This window comes from Manis pentadactyla, chromosome 3, assembly GCF_030020395.1.
Source record: "Manis pentadactyla isolate mManPen7 chromosome 3, mManPen7.hap1, whole genome shotgun sequence".
Classification (NCBI taxonomy): Eukaryota; Metazoa; Chordata; class Mammalia; order Pholidota; family Manidae; genus Manis; species Manis pentadactyla.
The window spans coordinates 93,435,293-93,449,451 of record NC_080021.1 but is presented as its reverse complement, the minus strand read 5'-3'; the positions used below and the strand labels follow the sequence as shown (position 1 = coordinate 93,449,451).

Here is a 14,159-nt window from a genome sequence, read left to right as displayed (position 1 = left end):
TGTGTAAGTCTGTCTGAATCACCATACAAAGGAGGCTGGGGTGGCGGGGAAGACAATAGGAATGAGGAAAAAAAGCGAGAGAGAGCGAGGGAGCAGAAAAGGAGGAAAAAGTCATGATTCGGGTATGGATGGCAAAGGGGGTGAACGGGATTTTGGAGGAAAGAGGAGAGTAAGTTCAGGAGTCTGGAGGGAGGGAGAGTCTGTAAACTTTTGTAGGTTAAGAGATCCTTTAGGTGATGTGGGGACAGAATGGTAAGGGGTTTCCACAAGGGCTCGACGGAGCTTAATGAAAGAGTGTCGGGGTGAGGAGGATAATGGTTCTTCAGGGGGGCCCTTGCTGAGGTCATATAGGGGTCTTGCCAACAGGGAGAAGTTAGGGATCCACGCTCTAAAATACCCAGCCAGGCCTAGAAAGGAAAGGATTTCTGTCTTAGGTTTGGGAACGGGCAGGTCAGAGAGGAGCCGTTTTCTGTAAAAAATCTTGGGAGGAGGGGTCCAGAAGGATAGAAAAAAAATGCATCCTTGAGATCTAGGACTGAGAAGTGGGAGGCCGAGGCAGGGATCTGCGATAAAAGGGTGTATGGATTTGGGACTAAGGGATGGATAGGGACGATGGCCATGTTGATGAGGCGAAGGTCTTGGACGAGGCGGGAAGATCCGTTGGTTTATTTTTAAAAGCTAATATGGGGGTATTAAATGGGGAGTGAGTGGGTCTGAGGTAATTTTTGTTTAAAAGATCTTGAATGATGGGTTGAAGGCCTATGAGGGCTGAAGTGGTTAGGGGGTATTGGGCCTGACAGATATACTGAGAGGGGTCACGTAATTTGATAGAGGCAGGAGGACATAGAGCCACGGAGGGATTTACAGGATGTATGAGGGCGGATCTGGAGCTTTCACTGGGTAGAGGGGAGTCGTCGGCTATGAGGACCATCAGAAAGGGAGTACTGGGGGCTGTGGGAGTGGATATAGTTATGGAAACATGGAGGAGAGAAAGGATGTCCCCGTCCTAGTAAGGGGAAGGGACACTGGGGCATAACCAGGAAAGAGTGGGAGAAAGGTACAGGATTGTCCTGGATTGTGCATAAAGGGGGGGGGGGCGTTTAATGGGAAAGTCTGTTTACCTCCTACCCCGACTATAGGAGTAATGGCAAGTGTGGTAGGGCCCCGGTATTCTCGCAAGACTGAGAAGGTGGCTCCTGTATCTAGGAGGAAGGAGATGGGGCGACTGTCTACTATTAAAGTAACCTTGGGCTCCTGTTTGGTGATGGAAATGGTCGGGCGAGAAGCCCCTGAGCCCTGTCAATCTTCTTCTGCCAGCCCCACTATGGAGGGCTTAGGATGGGGGTTGTTCATTCAGCCTCCCCTTCTGGTGGCTGGACAATCAGACCCCCAGTGGCCCTTTTTGTGGCATCTGGGGCATGGGGTGGTAGGAGATCTGGGGGAGGGGCACGCCCTTGACCAATGTCCTTCTTTTCCGCCCTTGAAACAAGCTCCTGGGGAGGGCTTGTTTGTAGAAGAGCGCCCAGGTTGTGGTTTTATCAGCTGGGCCAACAATTGGAAATTGGCCTGATCAGCCTTTTGTTTACGGCGTTCTTTCTCCTCCTCCCGGTTATGGAAGACTTTAAAGGCCACTGTTAGGATCTCAGTCTGTGGGGTAGCGGGGCCCTGTTCTAACTTTTTGAGTTTAGCTTTAATGTCGGGGTAGCTTTGAGCTAGGAAGTATGTCATAAGGACATGTCTCCTGTCAGGCGTTTCTGGGTCCAGGCTGGTATACTGTAATAGGGCTTGAGTGAGTCTGTCTAAGAACTCGGAGGGAGTCTCCTCCCTCCTTTGAATTATGTCTTGGAGCTTTTGAAAATTGACTACTTTACGAGCTGCGTTTTTCAGACCTGCTATTAAGCAGCAGGCGAAGATATCTCAAGAGCGGAGACCCACGGCGGTGGGGGACTGAAGGGTTCTGGCTCAGTCTGTGGGGGAGAAACAGGTGATGGGGGCAAAGACGGAGGAGGCTCCTGGGACTTAGAGAGGGGCTGAAAGGCTCAGGCTTGATCTGCAGGGGGGTGAGGTGGGGGAGGAGATGGTGGTGGAGGAAGGGGGAGGGGCTGTTGTAGGAGAGGAGGGGGGAGTGAACAGGAGGCTTCTGCAGGGGAGAAACGGCTTGCAGGCTAGGAGAACTTGGGGGGAAGCGGGGGGAGGAGGAGGTGGCGGCGGCGAGCGGGACAGGAGGAGGAGGCAGAAAGCTTCGGTATAGGGAATCTCCTTCCAGTTTTTCAGGCGCTGGCAGTATTTAAAGAGATCGCGAGTGATGTTAGGATCGAGAGTTCCCCCTGCGGGCCATTGGTTGTTATTGTCTAGGGGGTATGTTGGCCAATCTTGGGAGCAGTATTTGCGGAGAAGTTTTGGTTTTATATCAGGCGTCAGGGAGAGGGTGGCTAGATACTTGAGCAGGCATTCTAGAGGTGAACTTTCAGGGAGGGATGAGGAGGCTCCCATGGCTAAAGGACAGAGAAGGAGACAAACAGGGGAAGACGAACGGAGATCCTCAGACTGGGAACAGACCGCAAGGAGACAAAGGGCGTCCCCGATGATCCTTGGTGGTCTGCGGAAACTCATATATGAGTCGGTTTCTTAGGAAGTGTGGGTCGTCATCATCCGCAAAGGAGTCACCTCGTTTATGGCTGTTGGAGGAGGGGCCTGAGCGTCCGCTGCAGCCGTGAAGGCCTAAGGTTGGGAGAGTTCCCTCCTCGTTGGGGAAGAGTGGCCCACTCCGGGGGAAAACTTACCCAAAGGCCAAAGAGGAGTGGTGAGTGTGAGGAGCCAGCGCCGGAAAAAAGAGGACGAGGGCAAGCTGCTCCTGCTGGTGTCGGGGGGAAGACGGGGCCCAGTTGGAGTGTCCCGTCTCCCGGGTTTCGGTACCAATGAAAGGAAAGGAGCGACACACAGCAGCAATTCACTGGAGAATTACGCTTTATTAGGGAAAGGTGCTGGGTTATATAGGAAGGGGCATGGGGTGATTGTGGTGTTACTTCTACGGGGCTGGTAGCTATTGGCTAGGTGCTGGGATTAGGGGGGTGAGGGGTGACTGGGCTTCAGGTGGCACCGGCGGGAACTGAGGACCTGGAAGAGAAGCAGGAGGTTCGCCATCTTATGGGTGGGGGCCCTGCCCTTCATGTGTAACCTTTATTTGCCTTTTAAATATTTTGTTGTCATTCTGGTTAAATAGATAAGTATTGCTTCATAGCAACCTATAATCCTATTTAAGCAAGTGCCAAAAAAAAAAAAAATTAAATGCAAAAAGGTGCTTTTACCTCTAGTTAACTCTGATATTTTCCAGAGGGCCCCTGGAACATGTCAGAGGAATTTTTTCTCATTGGAGAAAGTATTTGACTAATTTGGCTTATTTATCTGATATATATATATTTACCAGGAAAGCACTGTCAAAGAGAATGATGCTAAACTTTGTTACTGAATGTTTTGTGTTACAGAAATATCCAAATTTTCTTATATCAACTCTTATAGTAAGTTCTCATCAAGTCTTTAACCATTGTCATTTGTAAGTCTTTTGTCATTTATAGTCACTGTTTTATTATTTCTAAACTAGTAAAGAACTAGATTTCAGCAGAACAGGTATGAGTTACATAAGATTACATAAACTAAAGAAAATGATTTTGTGTCTTTTTGTTTCAAATGTTGTTAATAAAGTGTTTTAAGCTTTTTCTCTTAAGCTGACAACAGTTTAGTAAATGACTGTCTTTATAAGTAGAATTGAAACTTTGTCTTTCTCTCTACCTAATCCCTCCAGAATTTAAAAACTCTCAGTGACTATTTTTATGTTTCATGGCAGTATGTTTATTTGCATAAGTTCAATAAGAACCTGCATTCCTTGTAAGAAGACCAATTAAAAACAGAGGTTATACTACCAAGGCTTTGACTGGAATGTCATACCTGAGAGACACGTGCATAAACTCAGATATGGACAGCTTTAAGGAACTAAGGTTGACTTTATAAAGCCAACAAAGCTCCTTGGAAGAACTGGGCTGGTACCTTGCTTACAGGGTTCCTAGCAGCCTTACCAGGTGAGTAAGGAAGGTCACTTCCTGGCAGGTTCAGGAACCTCAAGATGTTTCGGGGACCTCGAGAAGAAAAGAATTCACCCGAATCTACAGGTACAGAAGGCAAAACCTGATGGCAAGTCTGGCTTGGCTGTCTGGCCTCAAGATACCTTTGAAAGTTCAATCTGAAATTCGTAACAAGAAGTTCCAGCAAAGCACATTTAAAAGAGCCTATGTAATCAATTGCTCTTCTTGCTGCACTTATGCAAATAATCAAGCCAATTGTTAATTATTTTCTTAATCTGGCTAATTCTAATAAAAATAAGGGTGATTTTAGAGAAAAGTACTGTTGCAATAATGCTGTCTTATCTATACTAAATCCTAATATCCAGAATTCTAGTTTCCCCATAATACCTGACTATGATTCTCAATTAGAGTCTTCATATTTCTAGTTCTCATATTCAGCCATGCATTCTTAATCTCGTCAAGTTTGTCCTTCCAGAATAGAAAATCCAACTCCACATGTTGCTACTTAACCTAATAACACAATTTGTTTTATCTTGCCTAGAAGCCACAAAACTGCAAATAGTAATAGAAATGAAACCCAGAATAGAAGCGCCAACCTTCCGAGGCCCTCTCAACTGACCAGTGATGGAGACCTACCTGCACCTTTTACTGCGCCCCCTTCTCAGCACGAAGCAGCCAGAGCAGTCATCACCCCTTTTCCCTAGCAGCAGCTAGAGTCTCCATCTGTAGAGGGGAGAATGAGACAGGGACCATAAGCTTAGACAGAATAAAGTGAGAGCCTCTGGAGAGAGCAAGGCAGGATATTTGCAATCAGAGCAACGTAACTACAAGCTGGAACACCCCCCCTACTAAAACTATGTTGAACATTAAGCTTAGAATCATTCTTCAGTGAGATCAGTTAATGTTCCCCAGATAAAGAAGAGTAGCACATATTTCATTATGCTAATCATTTGCAATCGTGTATAAGATTCACTTTAGCATACTAAAAGGCCCAGGCCTATGTGCTGTCTTTCCTCCTTCAGATCTGACTAGGTAATTTTGCAAGCTGAGCAACTGACTTAGCATGCAGACCCATCTGTAGATGGCACAGAAATGGCAAGATTCTTTAGCAAATAGACAATACCTCAGCACACCTTAGAGGCTGGGCAGGCAGTCTTTTGATGTGCTCCCGGACCAAGGTGCCAGTATCCCAGAGAGAAATCAAGGCAGGAAATTAATTTTTAATATTCAAGGACCCCTTGCCATCGTACTCCTTTTACTAACCCTTGAGCCCTGTATCATCAACAGGCTGGTCCAGATTGTCAGAGACCACGTGGGGGCCATCCAACTGATAGTCCTCCTTGCTCAATACAGACCCCTAGTAATCTTGTTACTCCTGCTTACCTTTAAACCATGTATCCTCAATAAAGCGATAACTTTTATTAAAAATAGAGTTAATACAGTCCAGCTAATGGTGCTAAGACAACAGTATCAGCCTTTATCTCTTTACAACTGCAAAACCTTATTAGACCCATGATTGGGTCCCTTAGGATCCAGAGAAAGGGGGTAATGAAAGGGCAAGCTCCCAGATTCTATTTTAGCCAATTGAGACCCGGATCCTACCTCAGCCAATTGGGACCCGGTTCCTATTTCACCCAATTGGAGCTTGGTCTCTCTACCCTCCAGTCAGCAAGAAGTACACCCACCACCCCTAGACCCTGCCAATTGACCAAAGCCACGACTCATCCCCCCCAACTACTCCCAGGCCCAGCCAATCAGCCAGGGCCACGGCCATCACCCCCACAAACCTCCCTGGAAACCCATAAAACCTTTGTTCTGGGGAAAACACTCTCTCTCTCTCTGGCATTTTGCCACTGCATTGGTGTAGATGAGAGATTATGCTCGAGCTAGCTCAAATAACGGCTCTTTGCTTTTGCATCGGTGTTGGCTCCTTGGTGGTCTTCTGGGATTCAGGACTTTGGGCACAACAATTTGACATGTAGGGAGATCAAAACTGGCAAAGCGAGAACAAGTAAAAAGAATGAAATATAGTCAAATATGCTTCAATTTACAACAGATTTACAGATGAGAGCTAGCAAAAAGGAATACTAAAAGTAGGACTTGTTTCTATTATTTTTCAGAACTAATTCAATTTCCTTATTTTTCAGTTAATACATAGATGGCAATTAAACTTGATCCTTGTCAGTAAACAGTAAGGAACATTAGCTTTCAAGTTTTAACCTAATTTCATAATGACAGTCTAGAACAACTCTCACAGTAGTTGAATAACTGACTGTGGTTAACCTTCATGTTGTACTAAGAGACTGTAGTATTAGAGTTTATGGTTTCTTTCCTAGCAACAGGAGTAAAACTTTAAGAAAATGTATTTTTTCTTCCTCATTAGCCCAAGGTATGATTCGTGCAACTTTCATTTGGTGAACGTTTGCTGACCACCACTATTTCTGAGGCACAGAGGATATAGAGGCTGGGGACTGAAACATACAAGTAAACCCGTGACTACAGCCTAGCATGCTGGGCACCAGGGTAGACATGAGCTTAGGAGGCTGTGGGAGCTCACAGGAAGGCTCTAAACAGGAAGGCGGGAGGGATGCTGACACTGGGAGGAATCTTGAAGGAAAGGAGGTAAGATGAACAAAGGCCAAGTGTGAGTGAGAGAAAGCAGGCTTGCACCCATCATCCTCAGCGGGAGTTCCAAGAGCAGCAACTCCAACAGGTACAAATACAGTTATGTACACTGTAATAAGTTAAGTAATAAACACCTCTTAAAGTGGTTTTCTGATGTTACTTGGTATTTTAATCCATATAATTATTTAAATGTCTCCTGAAATGTAAGCTATATACAGGTGCTTGACTGCTTCCTCTTCCACCCACCCACCCACCGACCCACCACCATTAACTGAGGGTTTATCATGCCTGGTGGGCCCTGCGTATACCAAGGTCAGAAAGACATAGCCCCTGATCTCAAGGACTTACTGTCTAGTGTTGGAACAGAAAGTACCATTAAAATACAGTGCGGTAAGTAATATGAGTTTCAGCAGTGGGCTCCAGAGGAGAAAGATGATTCTAAGCAGGGTAGGAGGGTTGTTGCTGGGCCCCTGGGTGGGAGTGATCAAGATGCCTTTAGAGACAATGACTAAGGCTACTTGCCATCTCTGTATTAGGTCTAAGTGTGTGGCTCAGGAATGCCAGGGGAGGATGGAACACAGGTAGACCTGAATGACAACAGATACTGCTAAGTAATGACCCTTCCATAGCAGCTAAACTGATAGGGCACTTAAAGAAATTTATCCTCTCTGCATGTTAATTACAAACACAACATTTTTTGACAAGATTTCTTAGGGTAAATCATATCTTGTGAGGAGGTACTCTGAGCTCTCCCCAGCTTGTCTGCTCACGCTTGCTCTTTATGTCAATGGTAAATTCAGGGCTAGAGCTATAAATAAGTTTTCAGAGAAGGCTTTAAAAACCTTTGGTCTGATTTCAGATCCTAAGATGTCTTAAGCACCCCGATGGCCTGATTCAGTCTTTATCAAAAAACCTTTTCCATAAACATCCAATTTCATCATACATATTACTCCTATAATAAATTTCATTTAAAATCCTACTTCTGACAACAGGCACTATATTTTGAAAGGACAGACAGCCTGCAGGCAGATTTTAAAGCAGAGTTTATAACACTCAGGATTCTATAATGCAGGTTTTCATCTTGTACAAGATTAACTATATACTTGCTAACTTGATTTTTCTTTTCTTTTCTTTTCTGTATTGCTTCTGAGGTTCTGATGAAATGTTTGCTGCCATTGCTAATGAAATTCAGAAAAGGACCATTGGTTTTTTTTTACTTAGCTTGGGAATTTTGATGCAATAGATGTTTTCACACTGCTGTCAGAACAAATAAGATTTGTTATTTCTAAGTGTAGAAAGAACATAGCTTTTCAAAAGAAAAGTGAAAACAGAATTCAAGCAAAAGGGACTTAGGGAAACCTGGCAGGAAGAAAGTTTTGTGTTCTGTTGATCTGAGTGCATGAGAAAAATGTTTTTAAGAGCTTTTATATCAAAGGCAATTTTTTTTCAACCACCATCTAGAAGAGAAAAACACAGTGCCTTGAAGTCAACTGTTTGTTAATTATAAGAAAATAGTACTTTGGTGGAAAGTGCACCAGAATGACTGAAAGTTCCCAGCTCTGCAAGCAATCAGCTATGTGACCTGGGAGCAGTGCCACTTAACACTATTGTTCTTGACCTTGCCCTTCCTCCAATCTGAGAAAGGGCTGAGAATAGGAAGGAGGTAGACTCTGTAGTTTCAGTTTTAAATCCTCTATCCTTACAGTCATTGTCAAAATTTTGCCCTGAGAGGAATCAGGGTACAAACAAACAAACAAAGGTTTTCCTGAATATTTAGGTAGTTGCCTCCAATGACTTCATTTGATCGTAAGGGAAGCCCTCTGCCTTCAAGAGTCAATCTATTTGCAAACCAAACTTGCACAACATCCTAATTTGTTACAGAAATAAGTGGCCATTAGTAACTTAGGCCACTCGGCTAGAATCTCTCATGCTCTGCAGTGGATTAGAACCTTAGCTCTACATCTGCAGGTCACTGTCTTAGCCACAGACTGGAACTTTCTAAACCAAGTCCAACAAAGGAGCTGTGAGTAAAGGGAATATTCTTTCTTTAGGGAGTATTTTTTTTAACAAAGTGAGAGTACCGAAAAACAAATTTTTACTCTCTGAAGTTTTATTTTAGTCATTTTTAAGCCAATAATATTCCAATACTGTGTTGTGGTTCAATGCTGTGAGTGGAAACTGAGAGATAGGCAATTCAACCTTGGATTCCTCTATGGTCCACATGTTAATTATGCTGTGTCATGAGGGCCATGTTCCCTCCCTGAGCTGTTATGCTGACAGCCCTCCTTGACCATCAAACCATACTTTTCACCTGTGAATCTCTTTATGTATTGTAATACATAATTACGTTTAATTGTCATGTTATCCTAATCTTACTGATATTCACAGAGGTTAAGTGCTTTTAAGGTGATCACAGTTACTACACAGGCAGAATGAGTGTAAACCCAGTTCTCTTATTCTAAATTCAGTGCTTTCCTAATGAAATGCCAGAGGAGCAGTGGTTAATAATTACTGTGCATTTACTATGTGTCAAACATGGGCTAAGAAAGTTACATGTCAGGTTATCTTATTCTATCATGATAATAATTCTATGCTGTAGATATTATTACTAACCCCACTTACAGATGTGGAAAGTGAGACCACAGAGAGGTTACATAATATGCCCAAGGTCAGAGAATTATCAAGAAGCACAATCAAGATTCAAAGGCAGGTGGTTTGCTTTATCAACTTGTCTTTCAACAATTAGGCCAAAGTGCCTTCTTATGATAGCATAGCCACCCTCATCAGTTTCCGTCCATAATTTAAGTGAAAATATCTGCAAGAGTCCAGGCCTGCCCAAAATAGCTGGACACTAGAGCTCCGAGTCATGTGTGACACAGGTCGCTGTGTCAGTTCATCCTGTTTTTGCACAGCTGACGATTACTCACAGTGCCCAGGCACAGTGTCTACATACAGATGATGGACAGTAACTGTGCTGAATGGAACCCAGTGAAAATTACCAGTCATCATCAACAACGACTGACCTCCTGACTTTTGCAGGCTTGTATCTGTTTTAAAATTAAGAGACAAATGCCTGAGATCACATGTAAGTTCTGACTCGCAAATCAAGGGAGTCAGTAGAACAGAGGTTAAGTGTGTGACCACCAACTATATGTAGCCTGCAGACAGGTTTTGTTTAGCAACACATTGCTTTTAAATTTTCAATCAATAGCTAATATTTAAAATTTAAGCTATTTCATTAAAAAAAAACAAATTTCCAGTTTCTATAGAAAAGTTGGAAGCTGTAAGACACTAGACAAGGGCATCTGTTCTCTAGCGCATCAATTTCAATGGGAGGGGTTTTTATCCACTTACTTTCTTGCTTGTCCCCAATAGGATCTGAGTTTGCAAGCTATGAGCTATATAGAATGTGCAAGAGGACTTCTAAGTCCATCTGAGTCTTCTATAATTCTTGAATCACTGTTTCAAAACACGCGATAGCCTTGCAGCATACATGGCACATGGAAATTTTAGTCACTTAGCCCCTGAGCTTTCATTTTTGCCTCAGCAAAATAAACTGACAGCTCACACTTAACTTGGTTTAGCTGTCTCTAAAATGAGAATGTCTCCAGTATTAAAGCACCACCACAAAAATGACAAACCAGCTTCGTGTCCTTTCACTGGCTCCAGGTCAAATGACCTACACAGTTTTTTGCCATGCTCTGCACAGTTGGGGCAAATAGCAAACAGTATCTCACTGATGTGTTTTAAGGGTGAAATGCTGTCATTAGCAAAAACTCTGAATGTTTTTTAAAATCATCTTCATCTACTTATAACTATCACAGAGTTGTTGGCAACAAGTTGACTTTGCATTCACTGACCCCTTTGGGGTAGGTGGGCAGAGTTCCTGAACAAGTCCGTGGTCTCTGCAGCTATGCTACTATTCAGGAAGACTGGAGGTCTGTACAGCAGCAGCCAGGGAGGCAAACATGAAGGTGAGAAAGTCTTAAATTACTAAACATGTCTATTCAATCCAAATATAGTCACAGACAAACTACACCAGTATAAAATGAGATTTCCCTTACCAAATTTTAGATTTTAGATGTAATAAAAATATTCCCTCCATTAGTCAGTTAATTGCTATTGAATCCTGTGTCTTAAATAAAAACATCTAGAGACATTTAAAGGCTTTCCCCTGTCTGGGTCCCAAACAAAAATGTAATGAAACATACAAGGGGTCAAAAGCATTGCTGTAAGTATATTCAGAATCAGTTTATATTATAATCAGCTAGACTTCAAATAGAGACTTTCTTTTTTTAAATGAGGTTAATAGGATCATTTCTGAACAGGACTATTTGTGTTACTATCATGTACGATGATAGGGAATATGCAGTGTCTTCATTGTTAAAAAAAATTCCTGCTTGTTAGAAAGTCTGCAGTCAACTCAGCTTCATTGCCTGAAATAAGCAGTTTGCACACAGAACAATAAAACTGTTTAATAGAAGAACATTATAGGCTTAGCAGATGTTGCAATCACAGAACATTTTAGATAAACGGTTTTAAAAGGACATTTCCTCAGTTTAGAAACTCTTTGGAAAATTAAATTCAGTTGCTGAATTTATGTACATTCTCTCTGAGGTAATATTTGGGCCTGTTTTTCTCTAGTAGAAATACAAGACTAAGTTTACAATGAACCAATTTCCAGCAAAAGTAGGAGGAAGAGAGTGTAACTACCTTAGCTCACATTACTCAAGTTACTGCTTGTGTTACTAATAAAGACATCTTGGTGGTTTCTTCCAAAAATCATCTTTACCATTTGTTTGCTGAAAGCTTTTGGAGAGTTAAACTGTCACTTTCTTAGTTATGAGTGCTTCAACGTTTATTCAACAACCACTAAATGAGGACATAGAGATGGTTCCTGCCTGCAAGAAACTTATGCTTTACCAGGAACACAAAATACGACAAATAAAATACATGCTTGTTGTTATACAGTTTAAGCCATTTCTTGCTAATCTGTAGGGAGTGTAAAAGACTGTGCTGGGTTTATTATGTTCATCCTCTGCTAATAAACAATGCAACCTTCAAAAGGACAACTTTTTTAAGGCTGATGAATGAAGAAAAGGATTTTAGCTCAAATGAAAGAAAAAAGTGTTACAATTTTAAAATGTGGCTTAATACAAACTATCTACAGGCAAGCACGGAAATCAGCCAACATTTTAAAGGTATGCTTATTTCCTAACAACAAGGTTGGATGATGTGTTTGATTATTTTAATAAATTATAAGTTATTATTTATATGTGTTAGTGTCTCAACTATTAGCTTTGAAAAAGAAAAATATCAAGCCATCTTTCCAACTTAATGCATCCGTTCTCCTTATGACCACTACATGCACTACATAAACATTCATGCTGCATCTGAAACAAGTTTAAGCAGACTTTACTTACTCCAGTCTACCAGTTTGATTCTAATTATTAATCTTACCTAACAAAATGCTTGTTATCATAACATACTCCACTCTAGTTTATTTGTGAGGGAAGTCTTAGCATGGTCATTACCATTCTTAAATAATAAGACCATTTCTCACATGGAAGTTATTCTTCTGACAGTGGCATAGAATATGTTAATGTTCACACTGCCATAATCAACCACTTGCAATATATATATATATATATATATATATATATATATATGCAGAAGGGGGCAACCCCTGATATATCTCAGTGTTCCATCTGTGCTGCCTCAGGCTCAGCCGTGTCTCAGCTCCCAGGTGCAGTGACCCACAGCTATCAAAATATTTACCCCTAAAATAGCTTTGTAATAAGAGTGGAATGTCCTTTTTAATGATTTCCTTTGAGAAATACATATGTATTTAACTGGCAATTCTAAACTTTGGAGATGATAAATCACGTGAATCTACTTATTAAAAAAATTCCCTTCATGGTGGTTATGGGTGATGTATTATAATACCTATACAAATACACAATATGTTTAACATGCTTTACATTTTCACCTTTGATGATGGCCCTATCCTCCAGCTATGCCTCAATACCAGTCCCATCCTGGTTCTCACTGTGAGCTGAATCCTCCCTGATAGACGGTTAGTAAGCAGACAACATTAGGTATGAACCTTCCTCTTCGGTCATCAAAGGCATACCAACACTATACATAGCTAATGAAAGGTGAAGGGTGACAGAGGATTTTGACCAGATAAAAGCAAACATCAGTACTGGAACTGCAATTTACATTACAGAATGAAAAATGAAACAACATCCAAAATAAGAAAAGGGGAAACATCCCTCCTGATTGAAGCAAAAGCATACCCAAATCTACCCAGGTTACAAATAGCCAATCCTCACTGCTGAGGAAAATACCTCTACCATTTGTATACATGGTCACTGCATAATCAGTACCTAAAAACAATGGCTGGTCACTTTGGGTTACCCTGAATGTGAAGGGCAAGGGGAAAGGTCAGTTCCAGCAAGGCTCACACACACACTGCACTTGCCTTTGTCCCTGACTGTTCCCAGGGCCCAGCCAGGGCACCCCCTTTGCTTCACCTGGTCTAGCATTCTGCCTTCAGGGCTTCTTTGCCATCCCCAACTTCCAATCCTTGGAAGAAACCAGACAGGGTGGCAAGGAAACCTGACAGTAGGCCAGGACAGGGCATTCAAAAGCCTCTAACTGGTACCACCTGAGGGCCCCAAAGATTTCTCAGTATCTCCATGGGAATGTGGCACTTGTTCTACATAAATGGGAAGAATTCTCTTAACTTTTTTCTTTTTAACAACAGAATAGAAATAACAAAATATCCATGCTTACTTCTCTCCAAAACAACAGAGACCACCATCATATGACTACAATCAATGAAAATCCAGCAAATATTTCTTGGGCTATACGCATGGCATTGCGAACCCAGACAATTTAAGAGGTCAAATATGTTTAATTTTTGGAGTCCCTCACTCTAACATCGTATCAAACATACTAAAAGCTGTACTCATAACCCACACGAAAAATAAGTTTATGGCCAAAACATTTTTGAAAGAATTATTCTATTTTTGTTTTTTAAACTATTTGGCTATGGGTTACTCATTTATGTTTGCTATAATTTCACAGTAATCACTCCCAAGTTTAACATTTAATGAAGATAACATAGTTAGTTTTATATTTGTTTGCTTAAACACTTATTTTTGATCCTATACTTTTTTGTGTGTTTCAGCCTATCATTTTTCTTTCAAGATCTCCAACATTTTTGAGGTTTCTGAAAAGTACAATATCATTTGGTCATTGTGCCCCTAGTGCCTAATGAATACCCCAGTGGCCTTGACTGTGATACCAAGAGAGAGGCAACTTGAAGGGGAGATGCCTTCCTCAGGAACTGGCAGGAAAGATATTGAGCATCAAGAGCAGGAAATCGAGGTGAGGCAGAGGATGGCTGACAGATCTCACGTGACAGAGGTACAGGTTCAGTCAAACAGC

The 14,159-nt window shown here is 41.9% G+C and overlaps 1 protein-coding gene across 1 annotated transcript in view; it reads right to left on the bottom strand.

Annotated features, from left to right (window-relative positions):
• Positions 1 to 14,159, bottom strand: part of LOC118913910 (serine/threonine-protein kinase TAO1-like) — a 232,030-nt gene that overhangs the window by 50,336 nt on the left and 167,535 nt on the right. The window contains exon 4 of the mRNA XM_057498123.1: positions 4,716 to 4,802. The gene's annotated coding sequence lies outside the window, so the exon portion shown is untranslated. The remainder of the gene's footprint in view (positions 1 to 4,715; positions 4,803 to 14,159) is intronic.